Below are 11,284 nucleotides of genomic sequence, written 5' to 3'. Positions count from 1 at the left end.
CTGTTGTGGCATTGAGCTGAGTTTTGTCAAGTCAAATAGTATTCTGAAGAAAAAAAATCACAACTCAAGGTCAAAACCGTTACTGTCACGTACACATGGACTTTAAACGTAGTCTCATAGAGCCTGGTTCCCTGTCATTTTTATATTTATGGCTTTGACCTTGTTCAAACTGTGGCAGTTGAGGAGAATAAAATATTTCCCTCGAGTGAGATCGTAAAATTTCCATTTTGGTTCTATTTGTTTTGTCCTTTTATTCACATTTTATCTCCTGGGTCTTGCCCCTCCAGTATACCAGGGAGGTCATCCAGACTTATCCCCCAGTAACCCACTCTGGAGGCAGAAGAAGGCAGTGGGTCTCTGGGCAGACTAGTCCATGGAAAACCACAGAGGCCATGAGCTGCACAGAGTGGGAAAATGACACTGTCTCTGTTAATGAAATCATAATAGAGAGAGACATTCATCTGTGTCGCTGCTGTGCTATCAAAACAAACAGAGCTGAGCTGTATCAGAGTGGTTAATGGGGCAGTGAGTGGGATGACGTCTAGCACTGAAACGAGACCCGTGTAAGATGTTCTGTCAGCACAAAAGCAGCCGTCAGATGAAAAATCAGAGGAAAAACAACACAAAAGTCATATTTACAGACAACAAAACATGCAAATGTGGACAACACAAAAGCCCCGGTGTGAAGGATCAACCTGAGACTTGAAGTGATTTGTAAGGCACGGATGTGACTGAAAAACTGATGGATACGGGTTGTCAGCAACAGGTCAATCACACAACGAAGCATAACCAGGTTTATCCTCCTTTTTAACACTGATGGGACCCATAATTTTAAAAGCAAACAAAAAGGCCTGAAATCAACTACCAGAACAGTAAACTCATCAGGAAAAGGAAAGCTCCAGATGTTATGAGATTCAGAAGAGTCGCCCCCTGGTGGCTGCTTAGAAAGAATGCAGATACTGTACCTCACATCCATCTTTTACATGTTTTACACATTTATCCCATAAAATAAACATTCAACATCTCTTACATCCTTTTCAAAAATAATTAATAAAACAAAAATGGAATGACTTCTTTCGTATAGATTTGGTTTAACATTGGAGAAAATGATGGCTCATACAGACACGAATACAGGATGATTAGTCTGTATTTTTGTAGGGAATCAATTATGCAATCTAGTTAATGTGGCAGTTTAACAAGACAGGTGAGACATTAACAAACAATAGAAATAACTGACCAGCAACAAATGTAAATGCTAAATAAAGAGCTTTCACAGAAGACTAGTGAATTTGCACTGACAGGATCTTCCACAAAGCTGCTTTTTTGCATATGCGCACCATGAGGTGCTTTGTGGTTACCCAATGGTTCACCTAACCTCTTCCAGAGAATTAGTCTCACTATGGTAAATTTGACTGTGTTTATATACAGAAGGAGAGATGCTCTATCTTACAGCATAGCCTCTATGTTAGCCTTGCGTGTCTAGGACTTGACAGATATGAACAGATGCACCTTTTACCTTCCCGCTCTCCTCATAACGCCGCGTTATTCACCGCGCTCTGATAATACTTGTCTGCTTAATGCGCGCTGTTAAAATTCATGAACGTTCAGCCAGGACTTTGCACAAATCACGTGTTACATGACACCCTGGGTTTATTGTCTCAGCCTCGCAGGTCCCATTTATTTGAAACAAAATCTAAGAAAACAAGGTGAAACATAGCAACCGTTATCTATGAGTTCAAGCTGAGTTCCACGTTCAAAACAAGAAAAAAAACACACAGGGTTGTTATAGACCTCCAAGGCCTGACATTTAGAAGTTGAATACATTTGTACCAAAACGGAGCTGGCAGGTTGCTCTGGGCTGACGATTTAGAGGGAAGGGCATGTGTGTGTACGAAAGCGAGATGCAGAACTTCTAATCTCGGAAAAGCTGTGTTTAATTTTTGGGATTCAGAGACAAGGATGCTGTGAAGCGGAAAATAAAGAGAGTGAGAGAGAGAAAAAGAGAGAGACATCATGGCTGTGACAGGTTTATAGGATCCCCTGGAATGAAAAGAAATGCTCTGCAATACCGACCACAAGCAACCCGCTGAGGGAGGGACTCCCAGGCTTGACACTTAACATGGCATGTGTGTGTGCATCTGCACACGTGTGTCTGTGTGACCCAGAGCCCAGATTTAGGCCCCTGCTCCATCAATTACAAAATGGCTTCATCTTCCAGAGTGGCGTGCACGTGCAGAGACAAGCACGTACGCATGCTGCGACATACGCGCACATTCCTGTAGATATATAGGCATCAGTGACAGTGTTAGTCTGTGGGAGGACCATGTACCCGTAAGAAGTTAAAGCCCTCTCAGGAAATCAGAAACGTATGTCTGCCGCCATGGTGGTCCTCCGTGAAGATAATTTTGGAGCTGGTAACAGTCCACAGAGTATCACAGGCCTGGCTGGCTTCTCTATCTCTCACTTCATCCCGTCTTTCTTTACATCGCTCATGTTCATCTGTTTTCCCTGTGCCTGCCTGTGACTCTACCACATTTCCAGGTATAGTAAGTAAATTATAGAGAAGTTTAGGTGCGAGCATGCTTTTACTGCCTCTTTAAACTCCACCAGCAGCTCAAATTAATTCAACATCTGATTTTCTCGTCATGTAGTATTTTATTTTCAGCTTGATAAGCAAATAACAGCAAGAGACCAGTCAGCGGTGGATCGGTCCAACTCTGGTGGAAATAATCAGTGTGTATCTTTAGCTTCTTTTATGTGTAACATCGTTCTCTGAAATCATCAGAAAATCTCTTTTGCCTGGTAGTTTAAGTTAAAAATGATTTGAAAGTGACCGATTTACACAGTTTATTATATGTTACACTATTAATGGACACCGTTCAACGGCAATGTTAGGGAACTAATTGTTTAGTAAATGTCCTAAAAAATGACATATAGACTTTTTCACATATAACAGACATAAGAAGCTCTTTGGTGGTCTTGGTTACTATGACAGGTGCAAAGGCGTCAGGTGGCATTACTGTAGAGCAACCATTATGTTAACTGTAACCTTTAGGTTAGAGCATTATTCAACCAATTCCACTATTCAGAGATTAATTTGCTGGGTAGGTTTTCACTTTGAGTGTTTGTTGTAGAATTATATGTCGCTTCACAGCTGGAGTCCCTGACATCTCTGGAGCACTGATTGCTACATTTCATTTCTCCTCAGTTTTGCAAACCTAAACATTTTGTCACTAGGTTTAGCAACTCTTCACAGCCCCTTAACTTTGTTTTCACTCCAAAACGGTAGCATCAAGGACAGCAGACTACTCCTTCATGAAGTGAGCTCCCCTAGCCACACGACTACTACTTTTCTCTGTTCAGTGAGTGACTACAACAGAGTATTACAGACACAAAGCTTCAATGTTAGACAACGTCAAAATACTATTTTGAGAACAAAGAGGGGATTAAGTTGTCAAACTACAGCCACGATTGCTATACCCTCTGAAAAATCTGTAGAGCAAGAGTTAGTGAAACAACTTGATCAGCTGTCTTGTGATGCACCATACTCCCTCTTTACTGGACAAGGTTGTAACCATCAATATCTCAGCTTCAAGCTAAATAAGTTTGCACAAATCCAGCCAACTCTTCCAACTTTGTGTGTTTTTTCCTTTTGAAACGTCCTCATAGTTATCATCACATTCATCAAATCACAAAAGATAAATCATTTCCTTGTTACTTAAACTGATTCTGAAGTCAACTAAACAAGAAATTTTGTAGAGGGTAGATAGTTCAACTTGAAACTACAACTTGAATCTATGAATTTCAACCTTATTCTCAAAATCAACTATAATAACAAAAGAAAAAGGAATGTCCTATTTCTTTCTTAAAGTGGCATTAATACTCCTTCGTAAGTAAGAGAAAAATACATTATTCAATATTATTAATCTCTGGCTCTCTTTCACAGGCGTGTCTTTGTCCCATCTTCCTCCCCTCACCCACAACCTGTCCCGGCAGGTGGCCGCCCCTCACAGACCCTGGTTCTGCTGGAGGTTTCTTCCCGTTAAAAGGGAGTTTTTCCTTCTCACTGTCACCAAAGCGCTTTCTCATAGAGGTTTATATTATTGTGGGGATTTCCCTGTTTTCTTTGTATTACTGTATGGGGTTTACCTTACAATATAATGTGCCTTGAGGCAACTGTGGTGTGATTTGGTGCTACATAAATAAAATCGGGCTGCATTAAATGGTAAGATTATGGGACAAACTGTAGCCTCTAGCTTTTTTTTTAACCTTAAAAAAGATTTTTTTTAAGGGATCAGAAAGTGCCTTGATAAGTTACTGTCTAAAACATGGTTAAACCACACCACAGGACCTTATGGAATTTTATTCAATAAACGACATATAAAAACATAAATAAAAAGGCGAAATGCAACACAAATACAATGTTGTGTTTATGTAATGTTGTGAAAACAGCAGGTGTTAGCGATATCTGTAAGAAAAGTTCTAGAAAATGTGATAAAGAATTAATATTTTTAAAAGTAAAAATAAGATCCCAATCAAGATGTTTAGTAGATCCCAAAGCCTCGATCTATCTTTTCATATTCTGTTTTGTTGTGTTTTGTTCTCTTTGCATTCTTTCTTCTCTACCATTGGACCCATCGCCAACTAAACCAATTTGCACATTTCACAGTCATAACTTGTAGAGTCTGATAACAGTTTGAAAGGGAGAGTATGCCAGAGTGTAAGAGCCAGTCTAATTTAAGAGCCTATAAATGATGCGCAGGGCGACCTTTCAACTCCTCTGACCTTTGACAGCAGGTCAGCATTTCAGAGATTATCTTCTCTGCTTTGCTCTCTGCATGCCGGTAAAAGCCGAGAGCAGCATCTGTGTGTGTGTGTGTGTGTGTGTGTGTGTGTGTGTGTGTGTGTGTGTGTGTGTGTGTGTGTGTGTGTGTGTGTGTGTGAGTATACCGTAGATGTATGTTGAAGACAAGTGATTCACAGCTGAGGACACACTCTCAGAGAGACTAGGAGTGCATTCAGTCATGCTAAGCCCCGCTAAGGAAAGGTGAAGCCTGTTATTTATCAGTGTCGCGAGGTCTCACTGCAGTAAAAATGCACAGAGATAGAAACCAAGACAAACAGCACAACTATATTTCAAACCTAAGAATAAGAAATACTATGTGAAGAAAACAGTAAAACATTTGAGAGGTTTTAGTTTAAATGTCGGTTGTTTTCTTTTGTACTGATGACTGATTCCTCCTCTGATGTGTCCAGCTGCTTAAGGGGGTACCTAACTGATTTAGTGTGTGTACAAACTCAAGGGCCATACTCAAGGGAAACTTTCATAGCTTTAAACTAGAAGCAAGGTGGTACAGTGGTTAGCACTAATGCCTCTTAGCATCTCAAATGTAGGCTGAGGCCTTTCTGTGTGGAGCTTATATGAGTCCAGGTGCTCTAGCTTCCGCCCACAGGTGAGAATGTGAGTGTTTCTCCATTAGGCATGTGACAGCCTGTCGACCTGCTCTATGACAGCTGGGACAGGTTTCAGCTCCCCTGTGACCCTAAACTGGAAAAGATTTACTTTATTCTTTATTATTTGGAAAATTCTTTAAGGACAGTTGCATGTATCTATCTAGCCACCCATTTTCTACCGCTTACCATGGCTTGGGTCACGGGGGCAGCATTCTGAGATTTCCCTCACCCCAGTGTCCTCCCAGATTCCAGCTTATCTGGGGGGACACTGAGATGTTCCCAGGTCAGATGAGAGATGTAGTCTCAACACGAGTCCTGGGAATCCCCCGTTGTACCCGGAATACTTCACCTGGGAAGTGTCCAGAGGAATCCCAGTCAGTTGGGTCCTTTCAATGTGGAGGTCCAGTTGTTCTACTTCGGGTCCTTCTTGATTGATTGATTGATTGAATCTTTATTTTGAACATGTTGAAAAAGAATGACTAAGTCCAGCCGACCTCATTCTTTAGGTTACAAACCAGAGCTCGTGACCATAGGTGTGGAAAGGAGCGTAGATTGACTACTATACTGACTTTTAACAGGTCGCTTTTCACAGTAATAGCCTTCTGAAGAAGTTAAGTTCAAGATCAAAAACTTAAGTCCCTAAAATCAAAGAAATCATCAGATTTTTGAGTCAGAAATTGAATTAAAGCAAACTCTTCATGCCTAAAAAAGACAGAAACTTAAAGAAACACTCTGCAGAGTTTTGGGCCATTTACAACAGAGGAACAGTTTTAATTGTGGCTATTTACACTCCGTAGGTCACCATACATCTATACAATTAAATTTTATTGAAAGCAAAACAATAAGATGTTCTGATTGGCAAAAGGGTTATTTAAAACAGGGCCAAACCACATTTAACATTAATTATACTAAAGTAAGAAGTATACTAAAAATTAGCTACTATATATAGAAAATACAAAAAGGAAGCTCTATTCTACCAAGAGTGTAACAAGAGGTAAGAGGAGCCAAAGCCACCCTCTCTCTCTCTATAATAATCTGCTCATTTAAGTATTTTTACAGGGCCAAAGGAGCAGCTGCACTTTTTCACTTTAAGACTGCAGAGTACACTCAGAGTGCCAGGATTGCACTCAGCGTCCGTCTCTGCAGACATCTACTGCACTGTTTAATACGACTTCCCGGCTAGATTTACTGTGATGGCTTTTGAGGCAAAGAGGTATAATATGACAAAACATGGCCCTGTAACCCCAGGACAGTCAGCAATGTTTAGTGGTGGTGAGACCCATTTAGCTGGAGGATTGGCAAATATATAACTTTCCTCCCTTCTCATGTACAGAATTTCAATAAATGGGACTGTAAATCAGGGTTGAATTTAAACTTGACTACATTTTCTGTCTTTTTTTTTTCTTTTAACTGTACAGGCCACAATTTGGGAGGTAAAGGTGGAGGTGTGTGTGATTAAGTCACTTTATACTTTGCACCAAGTGGCAACCTCCAATACCGCCAGCAAGATTACTGATATTAGCTATATGTTAATCTTTTTGTATTAGCATTTATATCGGCTGATAATTTAAGGTTGAAAAAGTAACAAAGAGATGAGATAAGCATTCTTCAACCATGTTACGAGCGTTGACATTGCAGTTTGTCTGGGGTGGCTGTAGCTCAGGTGGCAGAGCAGGTCAGCCACTAATCAGAAGGTCGGTGGTTCGATCCCAGGCTGCATCCTGGCTGCATGCCAAATATCCTTGGGCAAGATACTAACCCCATGTTTGCCTACTGGTGGTGGTCAGAGGGCCCGGTGGCGCCTGTGTCCGGCAGCCTCGCCTCCGTCAGTGCGCCCCAGGGCAGCTGTGGCTACAATGTAGCTTGCCATCGCCAGTGTGTGAATGGGTGAATGACTGAATGTAGTGTAAAGCGCTTTGGGGTCCTATGGACTAGAAAAGCGCTATACAAATGCAGGCCATTTACCATTTTGTCCACCAAAGACACCTTTGCTGTTGGAAACACATATTTGAAACGTCACAAACACGACAACCAGCTGATCCAAGTGAACTCAAGCAGAGTGTAAACAAGTAAAACAATAACTGCTGTGGAAACTCAAATATTGGATTTGTTTTTAATCTGGTATCGGTAAGATGCTAATTTAATTTGTATCCTGTATGTATTTGTATGCACTAATAAGCCTATATCTGTGCCACAGTAGTGGTTATCTGCCTCTTTTTTAGCCTGTTATACAAATGCCTTTATGGAGCATCCACATAGGAAGTGACTAGAAGACATATGGTGGCGACAGACCACAGAAAGTGATGAAATAACCGCCAGTGTTGTCCTAAGTTAAACTTTTCTCAACTTTGAAGCGAGCAATTGAAGCTACTACCAGTGAGAGCAAAGAAACCCGTTGATTGTCTTGAACTAAAGCAGCCAGCTACCAGTTGAGTCATGACCATAAAAAGACGCAGGACTGTGTGAATAATTTCTTTTAACAGTGAAGGAGCTACTCATCCCAAAAGTTTTTGCAAATCCCATAATGATTTCCAACTTTTTCAAATGAAATTCTTTTCATTATTGCAGCGCTGCATAATAGGACTTTTGATAATAATATCAATTATTAGTTATTAATCTTTGGCTCTCTTCCACAGCATGTTTTTGTCTTGTCTTCCCCTCCTCACCCCAACTGCTCACGGAATATTGCCGTCCATCCTGTAGCCTGGTTCTGCTGTAGGTTTCTTCCTGTTAAAATTGATTTTTTTCCTTCCCGCTGTCACCAAAGCGCTTACTCATAGGGGTCTTATGATTATAAGGGTTTTTCTCTGTTGTCTTTATATTATTGTAGGGTCTTTACAATATAAAGCGCCTTGATGCAACTGTTTTTGTGATTTGGCACTATATAAATAAAACCGGAACTTTTAAAATATATTTTGCTGTTTGTGTGTAGCAAAGTAATATATATAGCCACGTCATCGATATAGTACAGTGCTTCATCAACTGATTGCAATCACTGCTATTACAGTTTCTGAAGTTTTTGTCACATGTTTAAAATCTTCCATGGCAACAGTGACCTCCACTAATCAGAGATGTATTTGCTTCCCTTTAGGATTATGGATATAGTAGATGTTTTGTCTGACATCACATTGGTTGGTTGTTGATATCTTATGGCAATTTCTACAAGACACATATCATTGTTTCCCAGTTTTGAAGAATATAGTAAGTCAACTTTAGATGGCTACAACATTATGGCTCATAATTAAAACCCTATATGGAGACGTATGAATGGCATTTTTGGCTCGAGAACCTCACTCTACTAAACAAATTAAAAGTTTACCAATATGACAGAAAGATGATGATACCTTTACTTGTGGCTTCAAAGTAGTGGTCCAATGTTTCCCACTATGTACAGTGTATAATTGCAACTAAAGATAACCTGGGATGAATTCAGGGGGACCAACTCATAACTCATAACAATGACAGGGAGATATAACAAAACAATAATAGACATGTATCATGGCCTTGATTCATTATAGTTATTATCACTGTACAGTCAACATGCATTAAAAACTGATGATCGAAGTTTATCAGATTCACATTTGGGACTGAAGACTGACTGTGTTTTAGGACTAAGAAGGGGGCTGGGGTAGATGGAAGGGTAAAAACAAATTGTGTTTAAAATGGAAGGTTGCCATTGCCAACCCCAGCTCAACATTACTATAAACCAAAATCTTAACTGCATATATTATACTGCATATCTGTGCAGGGGTACTATTTCAGGATTTAGTCTTATGAGGCAAATTCACTGGGAAACAGCATCTTTTTGGTCAGGTTGGAGGATTTGTACCCGTTCTTTCCAAAATGCTGTTTTCCCCATGGTTCCTACCTCACAAGGGTTATTTTAAACTCAAATAACACACACACACAATGCAGTGTGAGCTGGGGGACGCATTGATGGAATGTGAATGTCAGCGGTCTCTTTATTTACGCTCCATATAAAACACTGAGCAGTAATTAACAGCAGGTATCCTCCCTAGCCAGAGGGTAATTGACTGTTTCAAAGTGCCAACACTTCATAACAGAGACTGTATGTGTGTATGTGGCCATGTGCACGCTTATGTAAAAGAGGAGAGGCAAAAACTGTATGAGTGAGAAATATAGATCGTCTATGAGTTTTTGCGACCACGAGTGCATTAAAATTAACTCTTTTATATTCCACACCTCCCCCACCTCTCCTCCCATCATCTCCCGTCCTCCCAATACGGATAAGGGTCAGCAGTGGTGGGCACAGCCACTCAAATGCTCCAGGTTTCTTTATGAGTGCATTAAGGTTCAGACGTATTCATTATCAGTAAGTGTAGTAAGATGGATCAAGCTGAGCCATTTTACCACCACTGAAATGTTAGCTGTTAATTTTAGCGTGCGAGTAGAAATATGGTGAAAGCTCGAGTCTTTTCTTATAACTTCAACAAGGTCTGCTGTGGATCTGTTGGTAGGCATGCTCTGGGGCGTGGGGGAGTCATAAGGGTCAATTACCACAGCCAAATGGTTAACTTTTGCTAACCTATGTTTCACAGCATAGTGTCAAAGTACAGTAATGAAAACAAAACTATATCTTTATGTGCTTCAAAGTCCCGTGTATCGGATTTAAAGCTAAAGACAGAATCTAATGTGGGGTGGCTGTAGCTCAGGAGGTAGAGCAGGTCCCCTGCTGATCGGAAGGTGGGTGGTTCGATCCCTGGCTCCTCCAGTCTGCATGCCAAGTATCCTTGGGCAAGATACTAACCCCAAGTTGCTCTCCGATGCATCCATCCGAGTGTGAATGTGTGTGAATGTCATTAGAAAATCACTTAGTTTAGAGTCCGTGAGAATGGGTGTAATTGGGTGAATGTGGCATGTTGTATACAGCGCTTTGAGTACTCTGGGAGAGTAGAAAAGCGTTATATAAGAATGAGTCCATTTAACGTTATGAACCAAAACAATTAGCCCTATATGAGTGATGCTCTCAGGCAGTGTCATGCAATTCTGTTGACTCGCTGCATATCAGGCACAGGTAAGAAGTTAAACGGGAAGCATTGCAACACTGAACTTTGCGTTATTCTGTTTATGCAGGTGAGATAATGAGGACTGGGCTTCTCTGCTTAGACGGTTGCCCCAGTGACCTGGCCCTAGATGAGTGCTGGAAAATTGACAGATGGGTATTATGTATTATGTTTGCATTATATTTACATACTATGTTGTTATGCTATATTAAAAAAAAAAGATATTTTTTTGCATCAATATGGTGACCTACAAAAAGTGAGGTAATAAAAAAGTAATTTTTAAAAAGTGAAGTAATATATTTTTATGTCTTCACATTATCACCAAGTCAAAAATGCGTAACAGCACATTATAATGTTGAAATTATCTCGTCTTCTGAAGGTGATACTGTAAAAAAGCATTGTGTATCTGTGTGACAGCTAAAAATTAGGGCTACAAACTGCACTGATGTCAGTCAGATGTATTAATAGATCAGTTTGCTAATAGAAATTTGCATCTAGACAGTCTATATACTACAAAAACCTCTTTGTCCAACACTCTCAAACCCACTTAAACTAACCTGATGCGAGTGAGCTGAAGCCAAATGCCACACGTCTACAGTACATAAGCAGCAACCAGACTAATGAGAATCCAAACATGTGTGGTCAGCTGCTTCATGCTCTTGTGGGGCCATATGCTCTTTCCGCCATCATCCTCACAGGGAACATAAAGTTAACGAGAGGCTTGTTAGTACGTGTTAATTGGACTGTGTGTTCACTAATTGATTTTTGGTTAATTAGGGTTGGGGTATTTAGTGCTAATTGTTATT

This window comes from Rhamphochromis sp. 'chilingali' (genome assembly GCF_963969265.1).
Source record: "Rhamphochromis sp. 'chilingali' genome assembly, chromosome: 2".
Lineage (NCBI taxonomy): Eukaryota > Metazoa > Chordata > Actinopteri > Cichliformes > Cichlidae > Rhamphochromis > Rhamphochromis sp. 'chilingali'.
This window is presented reverse-complemented; position numbering follows the sequence as displayed.